The sequence below is a fragment of the Felis catus genome, chromosome C2 (genome assembly GCF_018350175.1).
Source record: "Felis catus isolate Fca126 chromosome C2, F.catus_Fca126_mat1.0, whole genome shotgun sequence".
NCBI lineage: Eukaryota > Metazoa > Chordata > Mammalia > Carnivora > Felidae > Felis > Felis catus.
In genome coordinates this window covers 158,142,779-158,161,624 of record NC_058376.1, presented here as the reverse complement: position 1 = coordinate 158,161,624, position 18,846 = coordinate 158,142,779, and the positions used below count along the sequence as shown (strand labels likewise).

Genomic DNA, 18,846 nt, shown 5'->3' with positions numbered 1-18,846 from the left:
TCCCAATTATGCGTGCATTCTTTCTTTTTTTTTTTTTTAATTTTTTTTTCAACGTTTATTTATTTTTGGGACAGAGAGAGAGAGCATGAATGGCAGAGGGGCAGAGAGAGAGGGAGACACAGAATCGGAAACAGGCTCCAGGCTCCGAGCCATCAGCCCAGAGCCTGACGCGGGGCTCAAACTCCCAGACCGGGAGATCGTGACCTGGCTGAAGTTGGACGCTTAACTGACTGCGCCACCCAGGCGCCCCATTTTTTAATTATGTCACTTAGTTCTCTAAGTCTCCCTTCATGCTCCTGGATTTTTTTATCTCTTTTTCTCAGCTTCTTCTTTTTCCATAATTTCATCTTCTATTTCACCTATTCTCTCCTCTGCCTCTTCAATCCAAGCTGTGGTCGCCTCCATTTTATTTTGCACCTCATTTATAGCATTTTTTAGCTCCTCATGACTGTTTCTTAGTCTCTTGATCTCTGTAGCAATAGATTCTCTACTGTCCTCTTTACTTTTTTTCAAGCCCAGTGATTAATTATATGAGTATTACTCTAAATTCTTGTTCCATTATATTGCTTAAATCGTTTTTGATCAATTCGTTAGCTGTCGCTACTTCCTGGAGTTTCTTTTGAGGAGAGTTCTTCCATTTTGTCATTTTGGGTATTCCCTGGTGGCTCCAAACTACAGGTCACTTCCCCTGTACTGTCTGGAGAAACTTGTGTTGGTGGGCGGGGCCACAGTGAGACCTGATGTCTGCCCCCAGCCTACCACTGGGGCCACAGTCAGACTGGTGTGTACCTTCTCTCTCCCAGGGGCAGGACTCACTGTGGAGTGGTGTGGCTCCTGTCTGGGCTGCTTGCACCCTGCCAGGCTTGTGGTGCTGCTTTGATGGGATCTGGCCAAGGGCGTATTAGCCGGTGGATCCGCAAGGTGCACAGGGGCGGGAGGGGCAGGCTCAGCTCGCTTTGCCTTCGGTGGTCTGCTTTGGGAGGGGCCCTGTGGCACCGGGAGGAGGCAGACCCGTCGGAGGGATGGATCCACAGAAGCACAGTGTTGGGTGTTTGTGCTGTGCAAGCAAGTTCCATGATGGGAACTGATTCCCTTTGGGATTTTGGCTGGGGGATGGGCGAGGGAGATAGCGCTTCCCAGCACCTTTGTTCCCCGCCAAGCTGAGCTCTGTCCTCTGGGGCTCAACAACTCTCCCTCCCGCTCTCTGAGCAGAGCTGTTGACTTACAACATATCAGATGTTAAGTCCCACTGGCTGTCAGAGCACACTCTGTGCGGCCCCTCCGCTTTTGCAAGCCAGACTCCAGGGCTCTGCATTGCTGGGCGGGCTGCCCCTCTGCTGCCCTGGCTCCCTCCCACCAGTCTGTGTAGCGCGCACTGCCTCTCTGCCTTTCCTACCCTCTTCCGTGGGCCTCTCGTCTAAGCTTGGCTCCGGAGAGTCCGTTCTGCTAGTCTTCTGGTGGTTAGCGGGGCAAATTAGGCAGATGTGGGTGGAATCTAAGCGATCAGCAGGACACGGTGAGCCCAGCGTCCTCCTATGCTGCCATCTTCCTGTCTTCCCTTAATGACTTTCAAACATGGAACAAAAAGTATGTTATACAGAGAATTTTTTGTTTGTGCAGAGAATTTATGTTGCATGTTTTAGAAGCATTTCCATAAAAAATAAGGCAAAAAAAAGTTTCTGTACCTAAAGTACTGGTTTTCAGTTGTACAGAAAAATTATATATTCAATGTCCACTCTGTAATCACATGGCAAATTTACTACTGAGCAATGACTAATAAAGGACATTAATACTTAGAAATGGGACAACGGATTCCCCCAAAGAAAATAAAATGTTCCTAAATACAAATCTGAACATCACATCATGGTTTCTAGATTTAGGGAGAACTTAAAAAAAAAAAGTTGGACTGTTACAGGTTAAAAGTTAGGTGCTTTCTGCCTGCTTTTTTGGTGAGTAGGCAATTTCCTTAAAAGGTGCACATGGCACTAAAACGATTTCAAATCTAGGCCACCTAATAAGGTAGCCACCTAAAGCCACCTTCCCCAAAGGCCTTAATGGTCTCACAGGTAGAAAATTTTGCGGCAGGGAATGTAATAGACTCTGGTGTGTGTGTGTGTGTGTGAGAGAGAATGTGTGGCTCAGCCAGCCTTGCTGATTTCGAGTTTGTGGCTCCACGGACAGGCACCCTTAAGGTCCCCAAAACTCTACTGAGTCTGAGTAGGCTCTCCTTGTCCTTTGGGAGCATAAGGTCTAGGGCAGTATTGGATCAGATTCTGATATCAAGTCACGAAGCTGAGTCCGCTCCAGCCAAACCTCACCTAAAGTTTCCCTCGGGAACATGACCAGAGGAGTATCTGATTGGTCCTCTCATCCGAGGAAATACTCTCCTTTTGTCTGCTCTTGTGACACTGAACATGAGAAAGAAATTAATAATGGGATCAAAACAGGGTAAGCTTACGATTTTAGAGGTCATGCCCAAAAATTTTACAAAGGGATTTTTCAGGTGATTATGGGGTGAAAATGACACCTGGGAAGTTAAGGACCTTTTGGGAACTAGAATGGCTTATATTCAATGTAGGATAGCCCCTAGAAGGGACACTAAATGTTCAAACAGTGCAGTGGGTTTGGCTAATAGTCACTGGGAACCCAGGCCACCCTGATCAATTTCCATACATCGACTCCTGGCTTGAAATTGCCTGAAACCCCCTACCTTGGGTGTGATTCATCCTTAGCAAGCAGAGCCAGGTAATGTTTTAGCCATTTTATCTGGACGCTCACCCAGGGAACCAAAGAAGCAACCCACCGCTCCTCTAATATTTAAAGGAGATGTGGAGAAAGATTTTGTCTTTCCACCTCCTTATGAGTCGTCAAACTCCCTCCCCGATGCCCCTGAGCTTTAAACCCCACCCCCGTCTGTCTGTCTGTCCCATCTGCTGCTGTTGCCACCACCATTGTCACCACGGCCCATCTCCCTGCCCCTCTCAGACCTGGAGAACTTTCCCCCACAAAGGCCAGCAGCCAGATTGCATGCCAGACCCAGACCTAACGCTCTCCAAATGCCTGTAAGGGATATGAGAGCCTGAAAGACAGAATGAGGCGGGAACAGTCCAGCCCAGCCATTCCATGATGTATTACCAACCTTTCTCTATAACTGACCTCCTCATTTGGAAACACAACACTCCATCATACTCTGAAAAGCCACAAGCAATGGTCGACTTGATGGAGTCCCTCTTCCAGACCCACCGACCGAGTTGGGAAGACTGTCAACAGTTACTCCATACTCTGTTTAATACAGAAGAAAAAAGAAGAAGAATGAGAGAAACATGACAGTACCTAGAAGATCACACACCTCTGGGGATCAATGACCCTGCTGTCTGGGCTCAAGCTGCCATGTCTGAAGAACGCCCAACATGGGATTTCACCACAGAAGGACAAGCCCATATCCCACGATACCAGGAAGCCCTCCTTTGGGGAATCTGAGCTGGAGCCAAAAGGCCTATGAACATGACTAAAATATTATCAGTCACGCAGCACCCTGGGGAGTCTCCCAGAGACTACTATGAAAGATTATGTGAAGCATACCATGTATACACCCTGTTTGACCCCGAGGCACCAGAAAGTCAACAAATGGTAAATACCTCTTTTGTGGCACAGGCTGCCCCAGATATCAGAAGAAAACTCCAGAAGTTGGAGGGCTTTGCCGGAATGAATGTCACTCAGCTGATAGAGGTCGCCAATAAAGTTTTCATGAACAGAGAAGTCACAGCCGAGAGAGAGAAGTGGAGAGAAGACCAAAAAAGAAAGCCACCCTTCTTGCAGCAGCACTAAAAGAAATGGACACTGCAAAGACAGGAAGACCCCAACCACCAAAAGGGGGGAAGCCCAGAGCACCCTCAGCAAAAGACCAATGTGCATACTGCAAAGAGAAGGGACACCGGAAGAATGAATGTCCGAATCCGAAGGGGCTCTCAAAACCCAGCCAATATCAGGAGGAACTCAAGGCGAGAACCTCATTGGTCTGGCTGGGGTAGAATCAGACTGAGGGGGACTGGGCTCTTTCTCTCTTGGCCCCCATGAGCCCACGGTCGGAATGAAGGTAGGAGGCCAAACAGTAACTTTCATGGTTGACACTGGGGCTGAATACTCCATTGTTAATTCCCTGGTGGTGCCCTTAAGCCAAAAGACGGCAACCATACTTGGGGCTACTGGGGCACGGGTGATGCAACAGCCCTTCTGTCAAGTTCAACAATGTGAACTTGGGGGTCAAAAAGTACGGCATGAGTTCCTCTACTTACCTGACTGCCCGATTCCTCTCCTGGGCCGGGATATGCTCTCCAAACTTGGGGCCCAGATAACTTTTGAACCCAATGGACACACTAGCCTCCAATTAAACCCAAGCAGGAGGAAACCCTGGTCTTGGCGATTACCCTGCCAAGGGAAGAAGAATGGAGACTATTCTGTGCACAGGCCCTACTCTGTAGCCCCTCAGAATTCAGGCTTACATTCCCCTCTGTATGGGCTGAAGATAACCCACCTGGACTAGCTTGCAGTTGGGGCCCCACCGTTGTTGACCTGATCCCTGGAGCCCAACCTCAGAGACAAAGGCAGTACTCTTCCACTCGAGGCTAGAATGGGTATACAAGAGCACCTGACCAAGCTCAGAGAAGCAGGTATTCTAACTGAGTGCCAGTTGGCTTGGAATACCCTGCTCTTGCCAGTCAAGAAGCCAGGAGGAGGATACTGACCAGTACAGGATTTGAGGTCCATTAACAAAGTGACTGTTTCCTTACACCCAGTGGTTCCGAACCCATATACTCTCTCCAGACACATTCTGGGGTCAGCCAAATGGTTTACATGCCTCGACCTAAAGGATGCTTTCTTCTGCCTCCACCTGGCTCCTCAAAGTCAACCATTGTTTGCCGTTAAATGGACTGAGCCCGTTACAAGGCACCAGATGCAGCTGACCTGGACACGACTTCCCCAAGGTTTCAAGAACTCGCCTACTCTTTTTGGGGAAGCACTAGCTGCAGACCTCGCTGACTTTCTGAGGGAAACCACAGGGTGTGTCCTCCTCCAATACGTAGGTGACATCCTCCTTGCCAGCGACACCCAAGAAGACTGTATGAAAGGTACCAAGGCCCTCCTGCAGCTCCTGTCCTACTCGGGGTACCAGGCCTCTGGGAAAAAAGGCACAGGTTTGTCAGCAGCAGGTCTGATACTTAGGCTTCCTCCTCACAAAAGGAAAAAGAGAACTAGGACCGGAAAGGAAGAAAGTTATCACCACACTGCCACAGCCCCAAACAAAACGACGCTTGCATGAATTTTTAGGGGCCACAGGGTTCTGTCGCATTTGGATTCCTGGATTCTCAGCCATAGTGAGGCCCCTCTATGACCTGTTGGGAGGGCCAGACTGGGGGCCCCTCGCATGGACTAAGAAGGCAAGAGCTGCTTTCACAGAAATAAAGTGGCTCTGGGATGAGCCCCAGCCCTGGGTTTGCCTGACATAGAAAGACCCTTTAACTTCTTCGTACATGAAAAGGACAAATAGCCCTTGGAGTGCTCAGAGTATGGGGCCTTGGCAATGGCCAGTGGCCTGTCAAAAAAACTTGATCCTGTGGCTGCAGGATGGCCACCGTGCCTCAGAGTGCTGGCAGCCACAGTCCTGCTCATCAAGGATGCAGACAAAGTCACGTTGGGACAAACGCTTAATGTTAAGGTCCCACACACGGTCATGTCCCTCATGAGCACCCAAGGATATCGTCTCCTCTCCAATTCTCGGCTGACACAATACCAAGGCCTTCTCTACAAAAACCCAAGGGTCGCTCTTGAAGCAGTAAAAACACTAAACCTGGCCACCTTCCTTCCCATGGGGGAGGGAGAACCCGACCATGTCTGTTCCAAAGTAGTGAATGAAGTCTATGCCAACTGCCCGGACCTCCAAGACCAGGTTATATAATAAGTCCGGAGATCACCCTGTTCAGCGATGGGAGCAGCTATTTACAAGAGGGCAGCCGAAGAACAGGATATGTAGTAACCACAACCACCGAAGTTCTGGAAGCCAAGGCCTTGCCGGAAGGATGGTCGGCACAACGGGCTGAACTGTATGCCTTAACCCGAGCCCTCATCCTTAGCAAAGGTAAATGAGTTAACATCTACACTGATTCCCAGTATACCTTTGCTACTGTGCATGTACACAGGGCCATCTATAAAGAAAGAGGTCTCTTTACTGCTGCAGGGAAAACTATCAAAAACAAGGAAATAATACTAAAGCTTCTTGAGGCCGTATGGCTACCAGACAAGGTAGCTAACTTACACTGTAAGGGACATCAGAAAGGAGACGACCCTATAACTCAAGGAAATCGCCTGGCAGACAAAACAGCCAGAGCGGCTGCCTGTGGCGACCCAGGACAAGCTCCTACCTACACTATGACTCTTGCGCCCCACAGGAAGCCTCCCTGCCCCTGTACACAAACAATGAAATAAGTTGGGCCTCGACAGAAGGGGGCACACTAAGCGAAGAGGGATGGTGGGTCATGCCAAGTGGACACATCTTTGTCCTGTCGTCTATGGGAAAACACCTAGTGAAGGAATATCACCAACTCATGCACCTAGGGAAAACCGCACTGAAGGCCCTCCTCAAAAAGAACTACTATATCAGCCAGGTGCCAGCATTATGCCGAGCTGTCAGTGAACAATGTGTAACATGTACCAAAACCATGCTTGGTCTGCCCCATGGCCCCCGCCTGGCACGCAAATGATGGGGGCCGCCCCTTTTGAAGACTTAGAGGTGGACTTTACCGACATACAACCAAATAAAGGATTCAGGTACCTTCTTGTAATAATCTGCACATATTCGGGATGGGTCGAAGCATTCCCGACCAGAATGGAACGAAGTCGCAAGGTGGCCAAAACTCTTCTACGGGAGATTGCACCTCGGTTTGATCTACCCTTAACCATACACAGTGATAATTGACCTGCATTTGTGGCAGACATTATATAAACCCTGACAAAGTCCCTCAACATTACCTGGAAACTGCACACTGCTTACCGACCCCAGAGCTCAGGGAAAAGTAGAGCAGATGAATCGCGCCCTCAAGGAAACCCTGCCCAAGTTCCACCAAGAGACTAATCTCCCACGGCCAGATTTACTACCGCTGGCCCTCCTGCATGCCCGATGCACACCTCGGGCACTAGGATTCTCCCCTTTTGAGTTATTATGTGGGCGACCCCCTCACATGTTTAGGAAAACTCCCAGGAGACCTACACCAGCTTGGAGACAAGGGAATAAGAGAACAGCTCCAGACCTTGGGGGCAGTCCTAAACAAGTTACAGAGATATACCACAGAGAGGGCCCCAATTTCCTTAGGGACCCCCATTCACCCCTTTCAGCCAGGAGACTCTGTGTGGGTCAAAGATTGGAAGAGGGAACCTCTTAAACCACAGTGGACTGGGTCTCATACTGTTATTCTAACAACTCCTGCAGCCCTTCAAGTTTCAGGTGTCACCCCATGGGTCCATCACTCAAGAGTTAAGAAGGCCAACTCAGAAGAACCCACAACCTGGCGAAGTGATCCAGATCCAGTCAACCCACTTAAACTGACCCTCAAAAGGGAAACTGCCCCTGAGACCTCCAGCCCTGCTCCAGCCATACCCCAGAAGCTGGCTGGCCTGCGTACGGTAGAAGCTTGAGGAATCAACGCATGAACCTAGCCCAGGGGTCTGGATGCAACTCTGCCAGCCCTTGCCCCTTATTGGTGTCATAGCCCTGATCTTACTTCTTACTGTTGGGCTGATAGAGACTGTACCATCAAGCTGGACACGGGACAAAAGATGCATTCTGGGTCTCACATATCTCCTCTGGATGGGAGGGCCATTAGGTATTGCCTGTATATTATGATAGCCTCTCTCACCCTCACAACTGCCGCTTACCCACTTTGCCTCTAGGATTGTCATATGATAATAAGGGGGTCAAGGGCATTCAGTGCCTTCACCTGCCTCCACAAGATTTCTACAAGGGAAAAACACCCACTCTCTGTCAGTCACCCGGTGCCCCAATGACTAAGTATTGGACTGCAGAGATAACCCAAAATGTCAGGAACCCATGTCACAACAAGGGCCTCCAGAGAGGGAAGCGAGCTTGCTACACTTACTTTCCTCAATAGGGGAATCTCGGATGGGGGAGGGGTGCAGGACAGGGCCAATCAAAAGGTTATAAAGGATACCCAGGATAGGGTAATACAAGCCACAAAGGCGACCACTCCCCCGGCAGCCTACCAAGGTGCGAACCTTTCAGCCCTCAATCAGATGCTTACCGTTTCCCCACTCCAGCGTTGGGCCAACACTACTCTACAAGTCCTCCATAAAATAGATATTCACACCCAAACCTGCTGGATGTGCTTGCCCCTCAGCTGGAAGGCTTACTTAGCCACTCCTATCCCTTTGACCTGGGAAGCTCCTGAAAATCTCAAAACCAACACCTCTGTCTTAATTGGACCCCTGGCCGCTGGGGTCCGTCTCACAAATGCCAACAATCTAATCTGTACAGTTGCTGAAGGTATGAATGGTACCTCTCTATGCAGAATAAATATAACCTTAAGGAGGAACACAACCCTATGTTCAGCCTTTGGGGTGTTCTATCTGTGTTCTAATTCGGCCTACCGATGCTTAAAGGCCAACTGGACTCAGATATGTTATTCCGTCTTCCTAACCCCAGAGCTATCCATATACACTGAAGATCAGTTCCTAACAGCCTTTAGCCCCAAGTCCCAGGCCAAACGGCAGTCTTGCCACCTGTTCTGATAGGAGCAGGAATTGCGACAGGAATAGGAACCGGAATAGGGGGCATAGGTTCATCCGTAGGACTCTACCATAGACCATCTCAAGAGCTAAGTGAAGATGTGGAACAAACAGGTGGCAGATTCTCTGGTAACCTTACAAAGCCAAATAAACTCTCTGGCAACAGTGACCCTCCAAAATAGGCAAGCCCTCAACCTCCTCACTTCAGAAAAAGGAGGGACTTGCATCTTTCTGAGGGAGGAATGTTGCTATTTTGTAAACCAGTCAGGAATAGTTATAATTAAGGTTAAGGAACTCAAGGAAAGAATTTAACGTAGACAACAGGAAAATATCAATCAATGGAAAGGATAGGATCTCATGGATTGGGCATCCTGGCTTCCTGCCCTGGCGGGGGCCCTCCTCTCCATAACTTGTACCCATTGGCCCCTGTATACTGAATGCCATGGTTTTACTGAAAACACTGCTCGCCAAACTACTGCACACGTATCTTAGCCTTCTGAGAGTACCAACCTGTAAAACTGAAAGGTGATGCCTACTAAACATTTTTTTTTAAAAGGCATTAAAGGGGGGCATGTTGGAGAAGTGAATAAAGTATGCCAAAGATGGCCAACAGGGCTAAAACAGACTCTGGTCTCTAGCTTATAGACCCCTCCTTCGGGTTCTTCTTCCTTTGTTTGCTGTGCGCACAAAACCCCCACAGATATCGAAGCGGACGACTACAAATTAGCCTCCCCACTTGCGTTCGGCACTCAGGTCTTTGAAGAAACAGTCTCCTCTGATCCTGCCGGTGTTAAATAAATCTCTGATCCACCAAGATCGTCGGGTGCCGCTTGGTTTTTCTGCCAGCATTCCTGCCTGGTTCCGTAACACAAGAACTGTCCGTTCTGCTACAAAAAAAGTTTCTTTAATGTGAACTAGCTTATGTGCAATTGGTGAATAAGGGAAATAGGTTACACCTTGTGAAGTTTTTTCCCAGCATGTAAGTGGTTTAGAGCAATCAGAAGTGGTCTTTCTACGATTACAGTGGCTTCAGCTGTATGTAAAGACCTTACAAAACCTGAAAATCCCCCAGGAGTTCCTTCCTTTGATTTAAGCTTATGTTTAGTGGCTTCAAGTATCCCTGCGTTTTTCACTACATCAAGCAATCTGGAAAGCTGCTGGTGCAGATGAAAAGGCTGGAGACTTCCACATGTCTCATTTTGAGTGGTATATATTTTTTCTTCATAACCCCTGTTATTTTAATGTATTATCCTACAGAATCTCAGGATTTCCAGGAATGTGTACATATCCTTACAGCAGAAACACCTGTATAATAAATAGGCACTGTCACCCCAAATTGCCCTTTAATTTAAAATTTAAAAATTTTCATTAACTGAGAGAATACTTTAAGCTAACACTGTCTGCTAGACAGGAGTGGTTTAGTCAGAAACTTTACTGTAGAAATGTTAATTCCGTAAGTATTTTATTAAATTTTGTCTTTATCAAAAGGATTACATTTCCTTTTTTTTTTTAATTTTTAATGTTTATTTTTGAGAGAGAGAGAGAGAGAGAGAGAGAGAGAGAGAGAGAGAGAGAGGGAGGGAGGGAGGGAGGGAGGGAGAGGAGGGGTACAGAGAGAGGGAGACACAGAATCTGAAGCAGGCTCCAGGCTCCGAGATGTCAGCACAGAGCCTGACGCGGGGCTTCAACCCATCAGCTATGAGATCATGATCTGAGCTGAAGTCAGACACTTAACCGACAGAGCCACCAGGTGCCCCAAAAGAATTACATTTCTAGTGCTAGCAATAAAGACTAACAAATTGAATACAAATGAAACAATAAATACAGGTATCATCATTTGTCCTTTATCTGATGCTCCCTAAAGCGATCTTCACTGTGTATTTAAGAAAAAATGTTGACAGACACATATAAAATGCTGGAAATATTCATTACAGACTGTTTCTAAAAGGTGAAATGTAATCTAGAATATTATAATTATTTTTTAGTTCTCTGGATATGGAATCCCACATCAAACTTTTGTACATGTTTTAATGAGTGTGTTATGTATAAAAGTAGGGGCTACTTGTGTTAGGATTTTGTGAATCTTAAATAAAATACATAAAGGATTAGCAACATCTGGCAAATAGAAAATTTATATGACATCTATTATTATTAGATAATTTGGGGCTCATAAAATTCTGCAGAATTCCTTTTTCCCCTCCTAAGGGCTTACAAATAGATAGAACATGTAGTTAAATACAACATTTTATCGAAAAACAAATTTTTTGATTGGAAAATAAGGATAAGGATATGTGAAAGTCTTAAAAAATACAATGCAAGGCTAGACACAAGTCAAAAATCACAAATGAATGATTTAAGTTCACAAACTATAGGGAAAAAATTGAATCTATCAGAACAAATAAATATGGCTATTTATTTTTGTTATTCAAAACAAATAAAGTTAGCATTTGCTAAGTAATAAAAAAACAAGTTTTCACAGGAGTATTTCTCTTAAAAAAAAAAGAGAGAACTTAAGTGTGTATAATAAAATTATATTGTGCTGTGGGAACTGCCTTTTTAATGAATAAAGTGGTTTTCTCAACTGGGAGATGGAGGGACTTCTTTCCCTTTGGCCAAAAATCTTCCCCTGCCCCCATCAATGGTGGCCAACTCGTATTTCTATAGGAAAATGCCTATATACATAAAATGTCCACTTAATTCCGATATACCCTCAACCTAATTATTACCCTAAAATGATTGTTTCCTATTTAAATCATTGGAAAAAATTAAAAATATGTGTTCTGGTTCTGTTGAACCAGACAGGACAGGAAATGTGTGGTTTCCCCTGGAAGTCCTAGGAGTGTTTTTAAGTGTTTCCATAAGCTCTCCTTGAAGAGTAGGCTGACAATTTGATCGTGATGGGTGGGATCAGCAGTCAGCTCTGGAAGGGCAGGGATTAAAGAAAAGAAAGGGGTGCCTGGGTGGCTCAGTCGGTTAAGCGGCCGACTTCGGCTCAGGTCATGATCTTGCAGTCCGTGAGTTCGAGCCCCGCGTCAGCTCTGTGCTGACGGCTCAGAGCCTGGAGCCTGTTTCGGATTCTGTGTCTCCCTCTCTCTGACCCTCCCCCGCTCATGCTCTCTGTCTCAAAAATAAATAAACGTTAAAAAAAATTATGAGAAGAAACAGCAAACAACCTTTAGGGCAGTGGTTCTCAAAGCTGGAAGAACATTCTTGAGAATTTGTTATAAATGCAAATTATCAGGCCCCACCCTAGACCTGCAGAATCAGAAACTGGGTGGGGCCCAGCAGTCTGTTTTAACATGCCTTTAGGATTCTGATGTTTAGGGAACCCTAATGTCATCATTTTATAGGACCCAGGTGTCTGTCAGGAAACTTTTAAGCTTTAATTCATTAAAAATACTTCTTTAACACAACCTTAGGGAAAGATCTCTAGATAGCTATAGGGGAAAAGTCAAATAATTTTAAGTTTTGTTTTAACTAGTTCTTTGTTTTCTGTATGATTTACCCACTTCTTAAGAAGAAAAAAAAAAAAAAAAAGCAGTTCTAACTGGAAATGATGAGGGAGCATAAGGCAGGCTGAGGGCAAAGTATAAGTGAGCATTACCCCGCCCCACCCCCAGGTGGGATATGTGTGGCATTTCTCAGGCACTCCTGGCTGCCCAAGGACAGAAAACAAATGGTTAAATGATAGAGATTGCATTCATACAGGACATGGGTCTCCCTCACTTAACAAATCTTAGTAAATTACAAGAAAAGGCAATCTTATCAATAGCCTAATCTCCAGAAACCTACAGACTGTTTCCTGGAGCCCCAACATCACCCTCCCTCCATAGTGATGGGGGGGAACAAAGGCAAGAAGGAAATGGCAGAAAAAACTGAATTTCCTTATAACCTGCAGCCCACTTGACAAATATTTAAGGCTGGCAGAGTAAAACTTTTCTCCAGGAACTCCCCAGGGTCTTAATGTTAATGCTTTGCTAGAGGGAAAAACAACCTTAGCTGGACAATACCTAGGCCTCCAGGATCCTGTGAGTCTTTAGCATATGAAAGTCTCCTTGGAAACTTGCAGGACTTTACCTTCCCCAAGCCCGTAGCGTATAACCAGTCATTCTTCACAACCCCAACGCAGCTCGTTTTGCCCTGGGGTCCTTCCCCGTGCTTTAATAAAACCACTTTTGCACCAAAGATGTCTTCAAGAATTCTTTCTTGTCCATCGGCTCTGCATCCCCACGAACCCCACCATCATCCTAAAACCTCATCAGAAACAAGGTTAAAACCCAGCCGGTTGGCAGGCATGGCTGCTTGTTTTTTCACGTGGCACAGATCTTAGATCAGTTCTCATCTCTGCAAGACCAAGAACCCAATTACATCACTTTAGTCAGAGATAAACAGGCCTAGGGAAAACAAAATCATAAGGGGCCTGATAACTGCAATGTCAACTTTTTAATTTACTATGAGAAATGTGATTGCTAACGACAAGAAGATTTAGATCTGTGGTTCTTAGGCCTTAGTTACCCAGAAAGTCAAATGATTTTTAGCAGATTGAAAATCTGCTTCAGAGTGGAGTTGGGTGCACTCATTTGCTAGTGAGAAATGGTCTGAAAGCCTGGGACACCCAAGTCAACCGCAGGGTTTTGTCTCCAGATAAATTCTTCCGTTGCCTACTATTCTTCCATTTGGAAAAGGCCTCAGGCATGCTACAAAGTAACTAATTTTTCAGACTTCAGAGGCACTCTGGGTCCCTAATTCACCTAATTCCTCAACAGGCATTTACCATGTTCTTATGTGCCAGGCTGTATGCAAAGTACTGGGAATAAAAAACAAAACAAAAAACACATTAAGACAATCCACTTGTCCAAAATTTTAGCGTAGGAAAGAGGGAGAGAGTGGAAAAATAGACAAAGATAATTATAAAACAATATAGTAAATGAAATAATACAGCCGCGCACAGAGTATTATGGGACACTCTCTGGTACAATAGGTAGAATGGGAGAGGGGAGTTGGAAGGTCTTTTCCAAGGAGATGGTGAACTCTGGACGGAGGTGGAAGATGAGGAAGGTCACAATTTATTTACAGTCCATCGAAAATGGCCTCTGTCATCCGTTTAATAGTGATGTTAGCTTTTATTTCATAAAATGAAAACTTCTCTGACCTTAACCTAAACTGTGCGAACCGAGGCATTAAATCTATGCAGTTTCAGGTCAAATGTGGTAGGAAGAGATAATCGAAATTGGTGGAAAAGCCACATTATGGGTTGTTTAAAAAAACAAAAAACAAAACTGTTCTGCTTACCTCTGATACAGAAACAGTAACAATGATTGTTAAATAAAGGCCCTAAGATTGACTTTTGGCCATTTGGCATAATTTTTATTTGAAAGTAACTTATTTTAACAAAGTTTAATATCCCCAGGCTTCTCTCATTTAAACTGTGACTTATCTTACTATTTTGCAAGGGTTTAAAAGCAATTTGCTCTGTCAAGGAGGAATAAAAGCAATTTTTCATTGCTTTTCGGTTGACTACTCAGGAAAGCGAAAAAGGTAAAGGAAAAGCAAAAGCAGCAAGTCCCATTACATAAATTAATAAATTACAGCAAGAGCAAAGCCATGTAGACTCTTTAGTTTCCTTCCTAAGTCTCTGGCTACGAGGTTTGAATCACAAGTTTCCTATAAGGTAAAGGGCTTCGGGGATATATTGCCGGAAGCAAACCTGTATCTTCTTTGGCTTCTCATTTCCAAACAAGTTAAGACAGGTGCGGTGCAGGTACCCCGGGCCCTGGCAACGCCTCAGTTCAAAAGGTAGCGCGTCGACCTAAGGTGACTGTGCACGCCGCCCGCCCAGACGCCCGTTCTGAACGCGCCCGTTCAGTGCCGAGCGGCCCGAAGGTACCACTTGGCGCACCCTCCTGCTCCTTACAGCTCGGACCAGCGCCCAGCGCAAACGACTCCTCAGACCTGCTCCACCTACCACCCGGTACCAGGGCGAAGGGCGGTCGCTCCCGCCGGGCGGTGCGGGGGCGGGGGGCGCATGCGCAGCGGCGGGCCAGCCCTGGCAACGGGAGCGCGCCGCGGGGCCCGGCGCTCCCACCTCCACTCGCCCCACCGGGGGAGAGGCTGACAAATTCCTACCAGCAGTGCTCGCCAAGCCCCCGTCCCTGAAACCGCAGCCGGGCGCGCACCCCTGCGCGCGTCGCTCCGGCGCCCGCCGCGACGGGTCGCTCGAGGCGAGTTCGGCGTCTGGCCGGCGCCGAGCTCGCGCTCCCATTGGCCGACGCGTGCCCGGCCTTCCTTCCCTGAGCGCCTGCGCGCAGCCGGACGCAGGGGAAACCCCGCGCGCTCCCCAGCCCCGCGCTGGTAGCACTGCCCAGGTCGCCGGCCTGGGGCCCCCGGACCTCTTGAGACCCTTGCCCCTCCGCCTTCTTACCGCCCGGCCGGGAAGGAGCTCCGCCCTCCCCGGAAAGCACTGGGAGACGCGAATGAGCCCTCCGAGACCTGATGGACTAGGCCGGAGGGAGTCAGAAAATGACTGGGTGGCAGGTGACGGGGCCTGACCGGAGCAGGGCAGGCTGGACGGGGAGCGGAGGGCGACCGAGCACGCGCTGGAACCCTGAGCGGGGACTGGCGGGGGGCGGGGGGGGTGGCGCGCATGCGCCGGGCCGCCCTCCGCCCTCCCGCCCCGCGTCCCCCACCGGGGCTGACTGGGAGCGTGGGGGGCGGGGGGAGGCTGGCCCTGTGAAACGCGCTCGGCGCTTTCGGAGCTGATGCCTTAGGTCGGCCCTCAGTGGAGAGTTCCAGGTTTTAAAGGTCTTATTAAAGTGTGCCCTTTGGCATTCCATATAGAAACATAGCTAATTTTTAAACATTTCTTTTCTCCAGCTTGCATTTTCTGACTTCGGTCCCTTCGATATCTGACCTTTTTCAAACTTGAAGCGCCCCCTTGCCCTCCCGTCACCGCCGCCTCTTTAAACTATCCATCTAGGGTTTTAGCTTTATTTTGCTCTTTTGGCTTTGATTATCCCTAGAAACAGCAACAAATGAAATTAGGCAAATGCAACAAACGCTCTTTTCCCTTTCTTTGGCACTGTTGACAGAAGCAAAAAGGAGCGCCTCCATTTTTTCCAACCCTAGGACCGTAAGGGCTCTTGATTTGTCCTTAGAAAGGGTCTGGCCACTTGTAATCTATTCCATTCAATCCCATTTTTTAAAAAATTCTTTTAAATGTTTTTTATTTGTTTTTGAGAGAGACAGAGCATTAATGGGGGAGGAGCAAAGAGAGAGGGAGGCACAGAATCCGAAGCAGGCTCCAGGCTCCGAGCTGTCAGCACAGAGCCCAACATGGGGCTCCAACCCACAAACCGTGAGATCATGACCTGAGCTGAAGTCGGTTGACTTCAGTCGGTGACTGAGCCACCCAGGCGCCCCAATCCCATTTTTTCTTAAAAGCTTAATTTACAGGGTGCCTGCTTGGCTCAGTTAAGCCTCCCACTCTTGATTTCGGCTCAGGTCATGATCTGGTGGTTTTCTGAGTTAAAGCCCCGAATCGGACTCTGTGCAGGCAGCCCAGAGCCTGCTTGGGATTCTCTCTCCCTCTCCCTCTGCCCTTTCCCCACTCACGCTGTTTCTGTCTCTCTCAAAATAAAAAAAAAAACACACCTTTTTTTATTAAAATAAAAAATTTTTAAAAAGTTTAATTTATGCTCTTTGCCATTTTAATCCTTTCAAATGCATCCTAGCCACAAGCATCTAAACAGTGTTGCTCTTTGCATTTCAGTTTCCATTTATAGGAAAGACTAATTTATAAGCGGCCACTTAACATTCTCCACTTGTCCCCAAAGGCACCTTAAACTAACGGTAGTAATCTCCAAACCTAATCTATTTCCTAGGTGCCGCAATTAAGTAATGGTAGTTATAGTCATCTGGTTTTTTCATACTAGACAAGTGGGCATTTTTCTTGACATCTCCTGCCTCATTTCCACTATCCTGTTCATGATAGTGTTCATTTCATATCCTATCATATGGTAAAAGGTGATGTGAAATGTTGGGGTCCAGGAGCAAATGGTCAAGAAAGAACTGAGACCTCTCCAGCGCAAAAAAGTGGTTGTATTGAAGCACAGGACCCTGGGCAGAAAGAGCTGCACTGCAGTTGTGAGGAATGGCTGATAATAGACTTTCAGGTTGGGAGGGGGTCAGGTATAGTGTAACTCTCTAAGGAATTTGGAAGCAAGTTTTCCAGCACCTTGAGAGGCAAGCTGTTGTTAGGAAAAGGTCATTTACAATGGTCTATAAAACCTTAGTCATGAGACCCTTCAGATGTGTACCAGTGCGCCCTATGCTTGGAGGATAATTGCTAACATGTATCTTGGGAGGTGGGGGTAGGGATGGGTAGAGAGTTTCCAAAGGGATTTTCCAAAGGATCTTTGATCCAAAGGGTCAGGTTACTGTCAAGCTAAGGTTGCCTTTTGCCTTTAGCAAAGTACTAACACTGAGACAGCTAAGCTCCTTGAGGAAGGTTACGGTCTTCCTCAAGTACTTGTCACTACGTGTTAGTGATAAGGAAGTTTAATTTTTTCCCCCTTTGTTCTCCACATTAATAGGCATTTTGCTAAGTGCTAGGATTTAACTGTTTTTAGTCTTGGGAGGGTGCACTTATTCCAGTGATGCTATTATCATATTTTGAGAACTTTAAGAAATACTTTCAGTTCTCCTAGTCACAATTTATTATTCACCTTATTCAGACTTTTTCTCTAAATGATTTTAAATTATGGTTTAAAGTATCAAATCAAGGATTGAGAATGATCACCTTGGACAATGACTGTACTACAGATCCTGAGGAGGACTTCAGAAAAGGAGTTTTAACTTCTTAAGGTGGTTAGGAATAGTACTTGTTAGGGTATCTAGATTGTGGTATACTTGTTTAAAATACTATTTTCTTTAGCCATACCTAATGTAACAAATCACAGATTTTCAAAATACAGGTAGTATTCTAAGATACAATAAAGGAAAGTTACTCAGAGGGTAATTTAAAAATTTTTGGTATAACTTAGAAGGTGCTCTGGAATTTTAGTGTCTGAATCATCTTTCAATAGTATTTATGATTCTAGATTACAGATGTAGAATAGGATTTAGAGACTGGACTGTGTATACATTATTTCATACCCAAAAGCTTTATCTTTAAACTCCAGTGACTTCCTCATGTACTTCCCTTTTATATCCCCCTCTCATTAAATGCTGCACTATATTCAGTTTGTGATTTATCATTGTTTGGATTTCAGAATAAATAGGGATTTACTACATTTAGGTTTACCTAAGTTAAAGAGAAGTAAAATAATTTGAAAAGTCATTTTTCTGTGTGGGTAAACCATTTGCATACTTCAAATTTTTTTGTGTTTAGCTGGAAGCTGAGCTATCCCAGCCTGAGTGGCAGGGCCCGAGCTGTGGATGGATTGGTGACTGCAGGGCGGCCGCCGACAGGGAAGCTGCTTGTACTCCCGCTTTTAGGTAATTTGGCCTTAAAACTACCTGGGGTATTGTCAGTTGGGGAATTGCCCTTGACAGGCCCTCTGGGAAAAGAACCAGTAGGAAAGAAAATAAGGTTCTGAAGGAAATGTGTGGCCTTACATTTAGCCCTTGCCATTCCCCATGGAGACTCCTCTACTTATAGGAAGGATAGCCTCATACCTTTGCCAGCAAAGAGGGCCTTGTATAGGAGAGACATATGGATTTGAAAGCCCCACTCTGGCAACTAAGGAGTGTATCTATGGATACAGGTCACTCTAATCCCTAGGCCCACTTGGCCCCCAGGAGGCATTCCAGATGATGACTGAACCTCGTCGGTTAAAGTACAGAATGGTTCATTGGTTCCTAGGTGCATTGTCTCTCTGAGAATGTATAAGGCGTGGGTTTCTAAGGCCCTCTTGGCCCCCTTCCTGGCACCTCGGACCCAGGCGAACACTTTTGTTCTTCAAAACCACGAACGCTTCAGGGAAACAACTAACAGGTTGTGTCCCTCTAACTGTTCCACTTGAGGTGTTGAGAGATGAATGACCTTTCATG

At 46.4% G+C, this 18,846-nt stretch overlaps 1 protein-coding gene across 6 annotated transcripts in view; it reads right to left on the bottom strand.

Annotated features, from left to right (window-relative positions):
* TCAIM (T cell activation inhibitor, mitochondrial) overlaps positions 1 to 15,354 on the bottom strand; it is a 78,034-nt gene extending 62,680 nt beyond the window's left edge. Inside the window, exons 1-2 of one of the 6 annotated variants that reach the window (XM_023260823.2) lie at positions 15,218 to 15,352; positions 3,157 to 3,282 (exon numbers count right to left, since the gene is read on the bottom strand). The gene's annotated coding sequence lies outside the window, so the exon portion shown is untranslated. Of the gene's footprint in view, positions 1 to 3,156; positions 3,283 to 14,503; positions 14,710 to 14,922; positions 15,053 to 15,217 lie in introns of those variants that run through there. The other 5 variants (XM_023260824.2, XM_045037987.1, XM_023260822.2 and 2 more) reach the window with 5 other exon arrangements.
* Positions 15,355 to 18,846: the final 3,492 nt, after the last annotated feature.